Genomic DNA, 13,726 nt, shown 5'->3' with positions numbered 1-13,726 from the left:
TTCCACCTAGCGAGGAACTGACTCCCAAAATATAGGGGGTCATGGCAATGTGGTCTCAACCCCCTGACAGTTCATTATGATTTCCCTAGAGGCCATGAACCCCAGGCTGAAATGCCCAAATTTAGTATCCTGAGACCATTTGTCTCCTGCTCCTTGTTGTTTGCCTTGGATCGTGTTCACCGCATTGTACCAGGGAGAAAAAATTGGGTCTACAGCAGGGGTGGGCAAAATGCGGCCCGGGGGCCGGATGCGGCCTGACAGGCCATTCTATCCGGCCCGCGGGGCCCCTAAAAATTTAGAAAATTAATATTTATCTGTCCCCGGCTGCCTGTCATACGGCCTTCGATGGCTTGCCAAAACTCAGTAAATGGCCCTCTGCCCAAAATAACTGCTCACTCCTGGTCTACCGTGTAGTCAAATTACACAGATGTACATCAGCTGAAGGTTTGTCCCAGCTCTTTAGAAAACCCTCAGCCATTCAAAGCTATGGTCATGAAAAATCACTTTCTTCAAAACTAAACAGAGACATGCATGCCCAATTAGAAGACTGGGAACTGTCCAAAACAAACTGCAGGCAGTTTGGATCTTCTTACCGGAAAATCAGGAGGAATTAAAAGCCACCCACATAAATCAACTATAATGAATTGCATTCCCAGAGTATTTGCCAGTCCTTATTCTCTCCCTTCCCTGGGTTAAATTCTGATCTCTCTTTAAACTATGTGTACAAGATCAAATCCTAAGGACTTTGTGGACACTTTACAAGAATTTCAAAACACGATTTTTATTTGTTTGCTATTACTGTGTGTCTTTGCTTAACCAATATTGAATTTAAATATGGCATAATACTGCACCCAAAAGTAATAATCATACAGCTACAGAACTAAATGCACTTTACAAAAGAGGTCAGTATCTTTATCTTGTCTTTAAAGCTGGGAAACTGAGGCACCAAACAGCAGAACGGTTTACTCAAAGGAACATATAATAAATCATTATCAAAGGAAGGAATAAAACTTATGACTTTAGGATACTGAATTAGGAGACCTGATTCACATTTACAATAGGGTTTTTAACATAATTCCAAAGTAAATATTATTAACATGTAGTTCAAGTGCCCTTTCCGGTGCCAGAATGGTGTAAAAGGGAAAATGAGAATCAGGCACTTAGTGTTGCTATAAATAAATTAAGTTAAGCTTGTTTGTCACTATTTTATGTTTGTGTAATATTTATGCAAAGCCAGACATAATGTATAATGACCACAAACGATCTCACTTAGATTTCATGCTTCATTTGGTTTTCATTCTGGATAGGATTTGATAAGAAAAGTTGTGTTAATTAGCCAGCAAGTCCCTGGAGAATGGTTTGGGTATTGAGGATAGAAGAAGCACTTGCAGGGTAAGGGATGAAGCAAACAAAAGCTTTTTGAACCATGTCTTTGGAAGCTCATATTAAAGAGAAATCACAGGTTGCATGGAATAGAGAGAAGCTGCTTCCTGGACAATGCATCGCTCTTGGGATTGTAGAGTTGCAAATCAAAGCAGGCTTTGGGAGCAAATGCAGCACCTGTGGCTTTTTCAAAAGTTTGCATTGAATATTTTCTAAATTGTGACTTTATGTCCCAGCAGGGAACATTTTCTTCTCTCTCTGGTGAAATTTCACCATGCAAAAGAGAAACTCTCCTGCTTTACTTCCATCTCCCAGTAAGAACACATTGCACTTTTGTGGGTATCATTCCTCAAAGGATCCCAAAGAACATTATAAATAATTCATTAAAAGAATACAGTTGTAATGTTTAAAAAAATTATTAATCAAAAAATAATTGTTTCTGGTAAAGTGCCCTTTAAATAGAATCTCTCTCTTTTTGCAGGCATTTTCAATAGGACAGCACCCAGGAGGTTCTTGCTTTATGCAGAAAATCTACTTTTGCATGTGCAAAACATGTGGACTTATTTTTAACATGCGGACTTATTTTTTCTGCTTCCCTGCTGGTATTATAAAGGTTATTTCAGCCACTGATTTTACAGAGAAGACAATGAAATAGCCTGTACACAGAGGATCTGATACTTTTCCACCTATTACATGTCTAAGTGGATTTAGGTGCCTATGTGTAATCCTATTCCACCTTGCTTGCATCCTTGAAAAAATGTGAACATGCCTGTTTTTGTACCACTCCATTATGTTAGTCTTAAGACTAAGTTATGAAAAGCAGTGAGCAGGAGGAAGACTTTTCCACTTGGGCATTAACTGCTTTTCAGGGACTTGAATAGGATGGAATAACATCACATTTACACACCTAATTCCACTTAAGCACCTAATGGGTGGAATAGGATCTGAGCCAAAATACTGGCATATGGCCCAACTCAAAAAATAGTGACTTACAGGTTATTTTGCACCTTCTTTCAGGTTTCTTACTTGTGTTTATCTTTGATGTTCATTTGATCCCCAATACCACAGTATCCAAGCACCACACAAGCTTCAGTGAATACAGCCTTATGTCAGGTAAGGAAATGCAGTTTTCTCATTTTATTGATTGCAATCTGAAGCACAATGATGCAAAATCTCGGCACTGTCCTCTGAGCACCATAAAACCTCTGTGAAATCCTGTTTTATGGGAGTGCAAACTGAGGCAAAGAGCAAAGAGCTGACTTGCCCAAGATCACAGTCAGCAGGCAACCATAAATACAACCCAGGTATCCTGAGCCTTGGTCTGCTGCTTCATTCATTTATGCAGCAGTTTTATCTTAAGGATGTGGGAGAACTTAAGGGAAAAAGGTCATAGTTAGCATGTTGTACTTAGTATGGCTAGTGTCATATGATAACAGAACATCTTTGCCTGGAAACAGCTGGGTCCACCCCCCTGGGAATGAAGTGGATTCATCTCCATCAGCTTTGGAGACAACAGTATCTGGAATGGCACTCCTTACCTTGCTTGCTAAGCAGTAAGAATGAAGAAGGAAGAAAAGGCCGCCCTGCTTCTTGCACAGTGAGTGACTCCCCACAGTTTCTGTAGCCGTAGTTTTTTTCAGTGCTTTGGTCCAACAGTTCCTGCATCAGATGGAAGAGAGCCCAAGGCCTTCTTTGGTATTTATATCTCCCTGAGTTAGCTCAGACTGGTTGCCAGCTCATCTATATGCAATGGCACATTACGTCTGTGCTTTGCTTTAAACCTCTGCTTGAAAGGGATAGGAGTGGCCCCTAAAAGGTTAAACTATAACAGAGGTGTTGGTCTACCAAAGCTTTAAAGAAGGCTACATGGAATTACCTGGAAAAGTTGATAACACGATCACCACCACCCTGTAAGCCTCTCTCTCCAATAACCCTAATTAATAACAGTGGAAATTGCTTAGCTGTATCAGAATCAATTTTTAACAATAACCTATTATTGTTGTTGTTGTTCTTGTTATTTAGATTTCGATCCTACCCAATCCAGAAAGGCTCCCAGCAGCTCATAATAACTGACAGATAAGATACAATAGTAGACTCCCCAAACAACAGCCCAAAACTTGAAACCTCTGCCCACTCCAGTCCTGCCAGCTCCCCAGTTTCTTTCTATCTGTCACCCAGAAAAGGAAACCCTTTGCCCAACATGGCCTTGGCAGGTTAAAAATAGTCATGTATCTCAATACCCGGCCCTGTTCTGGGAAGGTCTCTGCAAACTGTATGGTTCAGTTCACATGGTCTACCGAGCACTGGGAACATCTTGAGTAGAAACTGGGAACAAGCAAAGGAAAAGCCTTTATCAGAGGATCCTTGCCATGTGTTGCATTAAATCCAAAACCTGCTGAGGGAGGGCTCTAATAGTTTACTTGTTTAAGTGGAGTTGCTGTCACTGCCATACAATGAATATGTGATCAATGGTGTTCGTAGTAGCTTCTTTAGTGCTCCTTATTGCTTTAGTCCAAAAAGCTCCCAGTCATTTTAGTGATAACCTTTGGTTCCAGTTGCCTTACCTCCTGTGGTCCTTTGGTCAGGAGCAAAGGCACTGTAACACTTGAGGTTCAACCCTTCCCTGCCAATTAGGCATGAAAACGGACTTAAGCATCTAAGTATGATCCCATTAGATGATCAAGGATGATCATCCCCCTTTTCTTAGTGGTTTGCTTACTAACTGACTCTGTGACCTTAGGCAAGTCACTTGCTTGCTCTCTGCCTCAGTTTGCACTCCCATAAAACAGGATTTCACAGGGGTGTTGTGGGTCTCAAAGGACAGTGTTGAGATTTTGCACCTATTGTGGTCACATGTGAACACCTCAGATTGAAAACAGAAGACGGTCCTGTTCACTTACTAGCTTGGGAGACTGGAGCTCAGTTCCCTGCCCCACAACAGACTCCGCATGTAACCTCAGCCTGTGCTTCGATTTCAATCACTAAAATGAGAAAACAGCATTTCCTTACCTCACATAGGGTTGTAAGGCTGTATTCACTGGAGCTCGTGTGGTGTTTGGATACTGTGATATTTGGGGTTATACGAGCTTCTCAGATAAATAGAATTTCTAAAGGCAATGAGGCTGCAGTTCCAGTTGGAAAGGGATGTCCCCTTAGATGTTCATAAGGTGAAAAATACTGATATAATGGATGAAGCACTATTATGAGTCATCCCATTGTCTTACTGGGTCAAACAGTAATAATCCATTTAATAGCACTTACACAGCATTCTTCATCTTCAAAGCACATAAAGCCATTTGTCACATCTCCCAACACCTCTGTGAGCAAGATGGGTATTAGCTGCATTTAAAGCTTAGCTATATTAGTTTTGGTTGCTTCAGGGATCATGGTCATGGGGCCATCCAATCTCAACCAAGGCTGAAGCAGTGGGCATGTTATACAGTTAAGTAATTAATCCAGATATTTTTTATGCCAGACTCACTGCAGAGCATTGGAGGGAATTTCCACCCATTGGATAGTTATGGTGACTGACAAGTATCTGTTTTAATTGGATACACTGTCACACCATGCAGTGCGAACAGTAGGGCTGTGGAGGCTTCGGGCAGAGCTTCGGATCCGGAGAAGCTTTGGATGCTTCGGGATCCGAAGCAGCACGTCTGGGTCGAAGCGCTGCCTCATTCGGCTTCCCGAAGTGCTTCAGAGCCGCCTCGGAGATCCAGCCCTAGGGCATAATGGGATAGATTATAGATAGATAATAAAATATCTATATCTTTGTTGTTTTTTTGTCTGATTTGGATGAAATTTTCAGGGTTGGTAGACTCTGCAGAGAGCGTGAAGCCTGCCAAGTTTCAAGAAGATCAGTGCAGGAGTTTGGGGGAACGGCACCCCAAATTCTTGAAAGCAAAACTCATGTCACGTCTAGGCGTTACAACGTAGTGGGGTGAAAACTGCAGGGGTGGTAGCTCTTATTGAGGCCACAAAGCCTGCCACGTTTCAAGAAGATTGATGCAGGGGTTGGGGGGGGAACTGCCCCTCAAGCTGTGGACAAGCAAAACTTGTGCCCTGGGGGCTGGGGGACTGACTGTGTCTGTCTTGGGGCGGGGAGGGGAGGGGAGACGCTGCTGCAGGCCTGGCTGCTGAGCTGCTGTGTTCCCAGTTACCAATCAATCAATCTTGATTGACTCAGGGACCAGCTCAATACACAGGACCTGGCTACTACATAATGACTTAACCAGCATCAATTAGCACCTACAAAACCAGGCTAAGGAGAGGAAAGACTCAATACAGACAATCAACTGCCCCAGGACAGAGACAGTCTTGGCACCAGATTTGCCCATTAGCAGCTAGGGGTGCAGAGCCCCAGAGCCGCCTTGGGTGATCTCCTCCACAGCTGGCAGGCGTCACAGCAGGGGCCACCATCCCTGCAGCTGGCACCCCCCTGTGTTGTGACACACAGCCATGACATGAGTTTGGCTTTCAAGAATTTGGGGTACAGTTCCCCCCAAACCCCTGCACCAATCTTGAAACTAGGCAGGTTTCATGATCTCAGCAGAGGCTACCATTCCTGTAATTTTGTCCAAATCAGACAAAAAACAATGAAGTTATAGATATTTTATTGATTCCCCATTATACCCTACGGCCGGATCTCAGAGCCGCTTTGGGCGGATCGAGGCAGAAACCCGGTCCAGAGCTCTGGATTGGATCACGGCCATCCAAAGCGGCCGGATCTGAAGCCAGATCGGATTGCTGCTGACTCGCACAGGCCTAGCAATCAGGGCAATTTAGCCTACTGTTGCAAAGTTATGACATAATTTTACTTTAACCAAATTTAATGTGAATGTTGCCACTGGTTTTAAAGAGCATGGTTGAGCCCTTAAAGTGATCTAATTATATTAAGCATTATCCTTAAAATCAAGACATTTAAGAAGGATCCAGAACAATTTGCTTTCTGACTTTTTTGTCTGTGATGTGTTGCAGGTCTGGTGTAAAAATGAATAGTTTTATACAACTGTTAGAGACTCCCCAAAAGAATTCTAGAAGAGGATGTTTAGGCAAGAATATCATTAACAACTTTGTTTAGTCTGAACTTAGAAACTTCTTTCTTATTATGCAAAGAAAAGAGGGAAATTGCCATTAAAAGTGGTGAGTGAATTTTGGGTGCTCAACCAGAGATAGCTTAGATGGACCTGTTTTTTAGAACATATGGAAAATTCACTCTCTGAAAAATCAGGCCCATTCAAAGTCCCTTGAGTTGCACATGCAAAATTCCTAGTCACTTTTGACAGTTCAAGCTCCTTTATTGAAATGCCACTGTGAACCTCATGCACAGGGCGTGAAAATTTCAGAAGCACCTCAGTGACCCAGGTACCTAACCCCATATTTGAAAAGATGACTTAAGTATTTCAAAGCTGGACTCCCACTGGTTATTGTTTCCATCTCCTGTGATCCACTATGATTTCTCATTTGCTGAGTCTATACAGTGCGTTATATGGGAGATCTTTATGTGGGGGACGTGGCACATGGAAAAATAGAAGAAAAAAGGCAACTGAATTATTACTGCTGTGAGGCTACCCAAGGGCATTTCCAAATTAAAGGGGGTTTGGGATTTTCAAGTGTTTTCTCTTTTAACATGAAGTCAACATTTTCTGCAGAGAGAAGCCAATTTTTGCCAACCCCTCCCCCCATCTCCCGTGAGCAGTTTCAACTTGAACTGCAAAAAAGCAGTTTTGATTTGAATTTTTTTGACCCAGTTTATCAATGTTGTCAACAGAAAGATTTAATGCTGTTGGTACTTCTTTATCTTTGGAAAAGATGATTTATACAGGAAGAGGCTTCCGTGAGATGTCTCCCATATGTGTTTTAAATACAGTGATAAAGTCAATACTGCAAGGAGCTGTTTATTCATTAACTTCAGTCAGTGTAGCCAGCCTGGCAGCCTCTTGGCAATGATTTCATTTTGTGCATGTGAGGCAGAGGCTCCCTTTACATGTTACAGGAATTATGGAACGAAATGGTTAATTGTACAATTAACTGCACATGCAAAGGACCTACCATGCCATAAAAAGATCCAGCCAGCTATAAAGTTAGACCTCAAAAATGTGTACTAACTTAATAACTGGTTGCTATCCAGCGTTAATTTGAACTTGTATCAGGGTCCCCCCAGAAGCTGGGAGCCCCATCAGCTGACCAGGCCCCCAGTTACAAGGGTGCACTGTGCCCAGCTAATGCTGGGAGCCCTGCAACTTAAGGGGCTCCCAGCCCTGGCAGAGCTAGGCAGGGTCCTGGCAGTGCCCCATGGCTTCCAGGACCCAGAGTCCCACAGCAGCATCCCACAGTGTTGGTGACCCTGTGTTGGTGACTAGCTGTAGGACTCTGGGTCTGGGCAGCCACAGGGCACAGCTGCAATCTGCCAGACATAAGGGCGCACCTCCCCATCCCCCCACAGGGCTAGGACACTGCAGCTGCTGTGATATCCCAGCCATTGGGTTGGTGGGGTGGCGGTGGGGGTGGGGGAGCAGAATTGGGCTCCTTCTGCATCAGCAGTAGGGTGTGATGGGATCTGATGAGCAATCCCACAATCACACCTCCTTTATCTGCATGTGTAAAGGGGCCCGGAGACCTTTCAAATCCATTGCAAATTCATTCTGCACCCCAAAAAATTTGTCTTTACTTTCTCCCTGTGACGGGGAATATGTTGTAAAGTGCTGAGTATTTCTTGGGTGCTACTGCAGTTATGGATGCATAAGTAACCGTCAGCTGAATCTTCATTAATTTGTGTCTGCATAGCAGAAATGAATGAACTTCTCACTAAAATTTCCCCTATGTGAAGGGGTGTACTTGGTAGCTGTGTTGGTCTGAGACAAAATGTCCTATGTGAAGGAGCACTGAAGTAGTTTGCAATGATTGTTCAAGACCTTGAGGTATCAGTATTCTTGAATAGCCCCGCTCAAATCCCATGGCACAGAATGAGTCACCGGACATACCTCCCCAGATAGACAGCCACTTGCCTTGGCGTGTTAACAGACTTAAAGCAATGGCTGATGTTGATCCTAAGTTGTTAGGCCGGCCGTTGCTGCGCCTCTGCGATAGAGCAGCTGAACAGACTCATGCTGTTAAGCCTGCCCTCCTTCCCACTAGCTTCTGTGATTACTGGTAATGAGAGCAAAAGACTCATAACTCCCTTCCTCTCCAAGTTCAAAAAGAGCAGGTGAAGTCTTCATGCAAAAACCCTGCTCTCACAGGATTGTGAAGCCCTCTTGCAGACTGAAAAGAACATGCCGGCTTCAGTTTACCTATAAAACTCCAGCCTAACTGAAGGTGGGAAGGTTGTCCTACAGTTCTCATGTGCTTTCCCATAAATAAATGCTTGCCCCCTCCAAGCAATGCCAGCTCAGCTATTGCTACTCTGCACATGGCAAGGTCTGTATCCCTTGAAGTGGACTGGTTTCCTTCCCACCACACTCAATTCCAGTGCTTATCAAGATACTTTTGGTGCTGTGTGGCAACTATTTGGTGTGCATCACTTTACAGGTCAGTTCCAAAACCTTGTCACACATGCACTAATTCTTCTCTGGTCCAATCAGAATAATGTACAGGTTTCCCTCGCTTTATGTGGGTTCTGGATGTGCAAATTCGCTCTTATGTGATGACACTTTCTATACCAAAAATATGCAAAGTAAATTCACTCTTCTGCGATCGGTGTGGTGGGAGCCTGCAGTCAGCTGCTTTGTGCAATGCATTGTGGGAGTGACGCACACCAACCTATAGTCTCGTGTGTGGATCTGTGCTCCTTGCTCGTTGTCTGTGACACGTGTTTCTGTAGTTGTCATCCGTGTTATGATAGTGCCCTGTGCTTGTGTGTACTGTCTGCTGTTGGTGAGTACTAGGGCTGTGTGAAGTTTCAGGTGGTGATTCGATTCAGGGGAGATTCAGCCCGATCCGGTGGCCTAATCTCCAAATCTGAATTGAATCAGGGGACCAATTTAAAGGTCTGAATCAATTCAAAGCTTGCTGAATCTTCAGTCCCCGAATCATCACTGTCCCCCGAATCAGCCGAATCCGAATCCAAAGCAAATACTAGCTGCTTCACACAGACCCAGCCAGTGCCAAAATTGTCTTGTAAAAGTGGTAGAAATGGGCCTGGGGGTCAGTACAGTTGAGGTCTTGGAACGTATCCTTATTTGTTACACTGTAAAGTGGGTTCCCTTTATGCAAATTCAAGTTATGCGCCGTTTTCCAGGAAAGCATATACAGCATAAAGTGAGGGAAACCTGTATAGTACAGTTGGTCTGAGGTGGGGCAAACCACCTAGTGTTCACAAAGGACAACTATCAGTGGGCAACCCTTGGAAAGACTGGGATGAGCTGTCAGAAAGCTGTAAGTTTATTAGGACGAGAGCCAAGTGGGGCTGGGAGGTTCATATATATAAGTCCTCTTGAGGATGTTTCACAAGATACAAAAGCGTGTTGGCAAACTTAATACTATGGCAAAGGATTTTGTGTACTCCATTTTTTGGATGCCCAAGCTGCCACCAGTTAAAGGGGCCTGATTTTCCAATAAGGAACGCTCAGCAATTTCTGAACATCAAGTTTGTGTAAGGTCACTGAGGGTGGAAAGTCGTCTGGGGTTTAGAAAATAATGAGGCACCCAAAGCTGCTCCTGAAAAGTCAGTCAATATTCATGTTAGGAAGCCCAGCTATGGGCCAGGATCCTGGTGTGCTTATGCTTTATAAATTAAGAACAAAAGGCTGGTTCCTGGATCGTGTCCATTCTTCTCTGCTGCTGTCTTTACTGCTGCACCCTGAAATATGTTCAGATCATGTACAGACCACTGTGCAGAGCAGGTCACTGTCCACACCGCCTGCTGTGGCCCACCCGCCTCTGCTTGGTCCAGCTGGCAGTGCTGCAGAGAACCATTTCTCTCATGGTATTGCAGCCCTGCCGTATCAGGTCTCCATGAGATCCTGCAGGTAGTTAGCAACCTCAAGCTAAAAACAGACATCTGGTTTATCCTGAGTCTAACTGTCCCGGGCTTTCACTTGCATCAAAATAGGCAACAGACAGTTGTTTGCACATACAGCTTGACTGGCAATTAACTCGAACTAGCACTCCCCCATGTGTGGGGTAAAGTGTTATCTCCATATGTCAGAGGTACTTAAAGAGGAACAATGGGCTTGTACTTCTATAGGATCCCAGAATAAAAGCTCCCTATGCCTGAAGAAGGGTGACTGTGCCCGAAAGTTTGCCAAGAACTTTTTTCCAGCTACTCAGTTGGTCTAACACAAGATATCACATCTACCCTATAAACCTTGCCTGCCTCTCTCCTTAGACTAACATGGCTACAGCCAAAAACCCATATCACAGTCAAAGACTTCTACCACAGGTTTTCCACATGATCCTTGGAAAATCATTTTGACTCCTAAGCCTCCATGTCCCAGCTTGGAAGTGAGAGCAATTGTACTGTCGGCTATAAGGTTAAATTCACTGATAAAATATTTGTAACCTACTTTTCAGCACCTGGAAAGCTGTTGTAGAATGGTAAAGAAGTGTGTTAAGGTTAAAGGACAGAGAATGAGCAAGTCTAGAGTCCTTCCTGCTAGGGTCCTAGTTTACAAAAATAAAACCACAAATTCAGACAGACAAACATGTCAGCAGACAGTGGATGCACAGGCTTACAAACCAGGTTTTCATGGTGATGTGGAGCACAGCTCATCCCATCATTGCCTGAAGCTAGGTGGGACCACTTGGTAATTCTTTAACAGGTAAAATAGCAGGTGATTTTGAATATTAATGAAAGGTCTAGGTTGACAGGCACTGAGACCACAGCACTTTCTTTGTCTGTAAAACAGTGTGGAAAGCAGTAGGGCAAGCCATCATGCCTCACTTCCAAATTGGCCTCCTTCTAGCAGAGGCTGAGGACTCACTACTATGTCTAATCACTACCACGATAGAACTCCCAGTTCACCCCAGTATTGTCCAGGGATGAAAGTACAGTGTGTGATAGCTATATATAGTTAGTTCCTGGCTTCTCTTCAGACAAGGGGCTAATCTCTGATGGTAACAATGGTGCACCACTTATTTTGCAGTACGGACCCCTACCCGCTAGAAATGACACTATCTGCCAACATAGTTCACATGCCCCTGACTCAACCATGAGTAGCAGTGGCTAGAAAGAGAATAGATGCAGAGTTGGTGATTTATAAATCAGAACCAATTCCACCAAGGGGAAGCTGGATGAGAAGAATTTGGTCACCAACAGACTGACCATCTAAGACGCTCTTTCTGGTGTGCATTCATGTACTGTTCTGAGAATCCTGCTTTTCACCTGGCAGAGATTTGCAGATGACAAGTCTCTGTTATCTTTGCCTTTTATTTCAAAAGAACAGCAATGAAGAAGGTTTCCTGGAACAGTATGACCTCAGATGTCCCCTTAACCCTGAGGCAAGCCCTCAGGTTAAGGCATCTGTACTGTTAATGCCATGCTGAGGGAGGTATCTTTCAAGTGGCTTGATCAGTAGAGGAGCTAAACCCAAATTCTTCTCATTGCCTGCATTTAATGTAGCCAAATTCAGCTGCTTTATATGGATCAGTGACCAAAGAGTGAAACCGAGAGAGAGGCTGGGAAGTTTACTCCCAGGCAAGTGCTTATTTCACCTGAAAATATAGGGACCTGGTGGGTTGTGGCCAGAGTGGCACCTTCCTCAACCCACAATAAACCACTTGGGTTACTTCATGGGTCCTGGGAATCCAGCCCTTGCAGAGCAATGAAGTGATGAGTCTCAGCTGGTACAGTGAACTGGCTGTGGCATGGAAGCGGCTGGGGGGAAAATCAGATGCAAGCAATGCTTGTCTGTAGCCATCTTCAAAGCATCTGTCTTGACATCGGCTCACTGTTGACCATTCTGACTTTTCCTCTCACAGGCAATTACTGGGGATCTATTCCTCACTTTACTGGTCTTCCTGTTGGCACTCAGTAAAGAAGTGGCATTTGATGGATTGTTAAACCTAGGCATGGTTGGTTTGCTTGCCTATTTTATTATTATTACTAGTACATTGTTTTTACTTTGGATAACTTCCCAGTTGCTTAGCAATGGGGGCAGGAGTCATAGAAAATAAATAATAAAACACGATCCTTCCTCAGGACAGAACAATATGTTATTCTTCTAAAGGTCATGCTTGGCACTTATGCCCCAAAGGAATCCTATTCTTGCATGCATAGCCCTGCGCATGTGCATGACTAAGTAGTCACTCAGACTGGCAGCACAATGCATACGAGGCAGATTTTCTCCCAAACAGCTCAATGCCCACAGCACTCATCTGGTCAGTCAGAGGATCTGATTTCTAGCACCCCTTCATCCAAGGGGGTCTCCTTCACTTCCCAGCACAGCTCTAAAACCACCAGGAAACAAGTCAGCTATTGTCCAGGCTCTTTTCCAGTGCTCCTTTTGAAGCTGACTGCTTGGAGAGAAATGAGACCAGGAATAAGAGAGCAAGTGAGAGGATGGGCAGCTAATTCAGTAGCTGCTGGCTCAGAAAGGAGTGGGCGTTCCAGCCTGGGCCTTGTCCCCTGTTGGACCTTCCCCCTTGCTTCTTGATTCATTTTTTTTCAAAGACAATGTTAGTGGCTCCGTTTCTATATCAGTTGTGGAGAAGGGTGGGCGCAATGGTTGACCTGTGGCATGGCAGTTGGAGTGCTGTGCTGGGAAATCAGAGACCCCTCTGCATGGGGAAGTCTAGAGCCAAGACCTCCAGCTTCCCATGTGAGCGCCCCAGGCACTGAGCTGTGAGTGAGAGACAGGAGCACATACCCCTTTTCTGTCCTCACGCTAAGTCTGGTAGGGATTGGTTTTAGTGGACCCCGTTTTCAGTCATCTAGGATCATTATGCATCCACAAGGGATGCATGTATCTGCTATGGCTGCTACTGCACATTTTCCATCTGTGTGACCATGTAGTTGTACATAGTCATCCATGTGTGCAAGGCTATGCAGCCAGGAATAGAATGACTCTGGGTGCATACATGCCAAAAATGCCATAAGCAGCTAAAATGGATACTTAGATGACCATGACAGGATGCCAACCTTTATTATCTTTAACAAATAAAACTTCCCTGCACTTTTAGGAGATATGAGAGTACTAATGTTCCCATTTTCAGTCATGATAAAGCAAAAACCAAGAGGGCAAAGAAGGTTTAAAGTCTGGGTTGAAATCCTGGCCCCACTCCAGCCAGTGAGGGTTGATCAGGGCAAGTTGTTAGGAGAGCTGAAGAGCACATTGCTAATGCCTTGCCCACTGTTACATGGGGTTGCATCCAACTCCCAATGGACAGTCTCTCATTGGCCTCT

General features: G+C 44.3%; 1 protein-coding gene across 1 annotated transcript in view; it reads right to left on the bottom strand.

The window, feature by feature from the left end:
* KCNJ1 (potassium voltage-gated channel subfamily J member 1) overlaps positions 1-3,042 on the bottom strand; it is a 29,825-nt gene extending 26,783 nt beyond the window's left edge. The window contains 1 exon segment of the mRNA XM_006039505.2: positions 2,922-3,042. The gene's annotated coding sequence lies outside the window, so the exon portion shown is untranslated.
* Between the last annotated feature and the right edge of the window lie 10,684 nt (positions 3,043-13,726).

The sequence above is a fragment of the Alligator sinensis genome, unplaced genomic scaffold, assembly GCF_000455745.1.
Source record: "Alligator sinensis unplaced genomic scaffold, ASM45574v1 scaffold760_1, whole genome shotgun sequence".
NCBI classification, from domain to species: domain Eukaryota; kingdom Metazoa; phylum Chordata; order Crocodylia; family Alligatoridae; genus Alligator; species Alligator sinensis.
The sequence above is the reverse complement of the archived record's forward strand: the minus strand, read 5'-3'. Positions and strand labels throughout refer to the sequence as shown.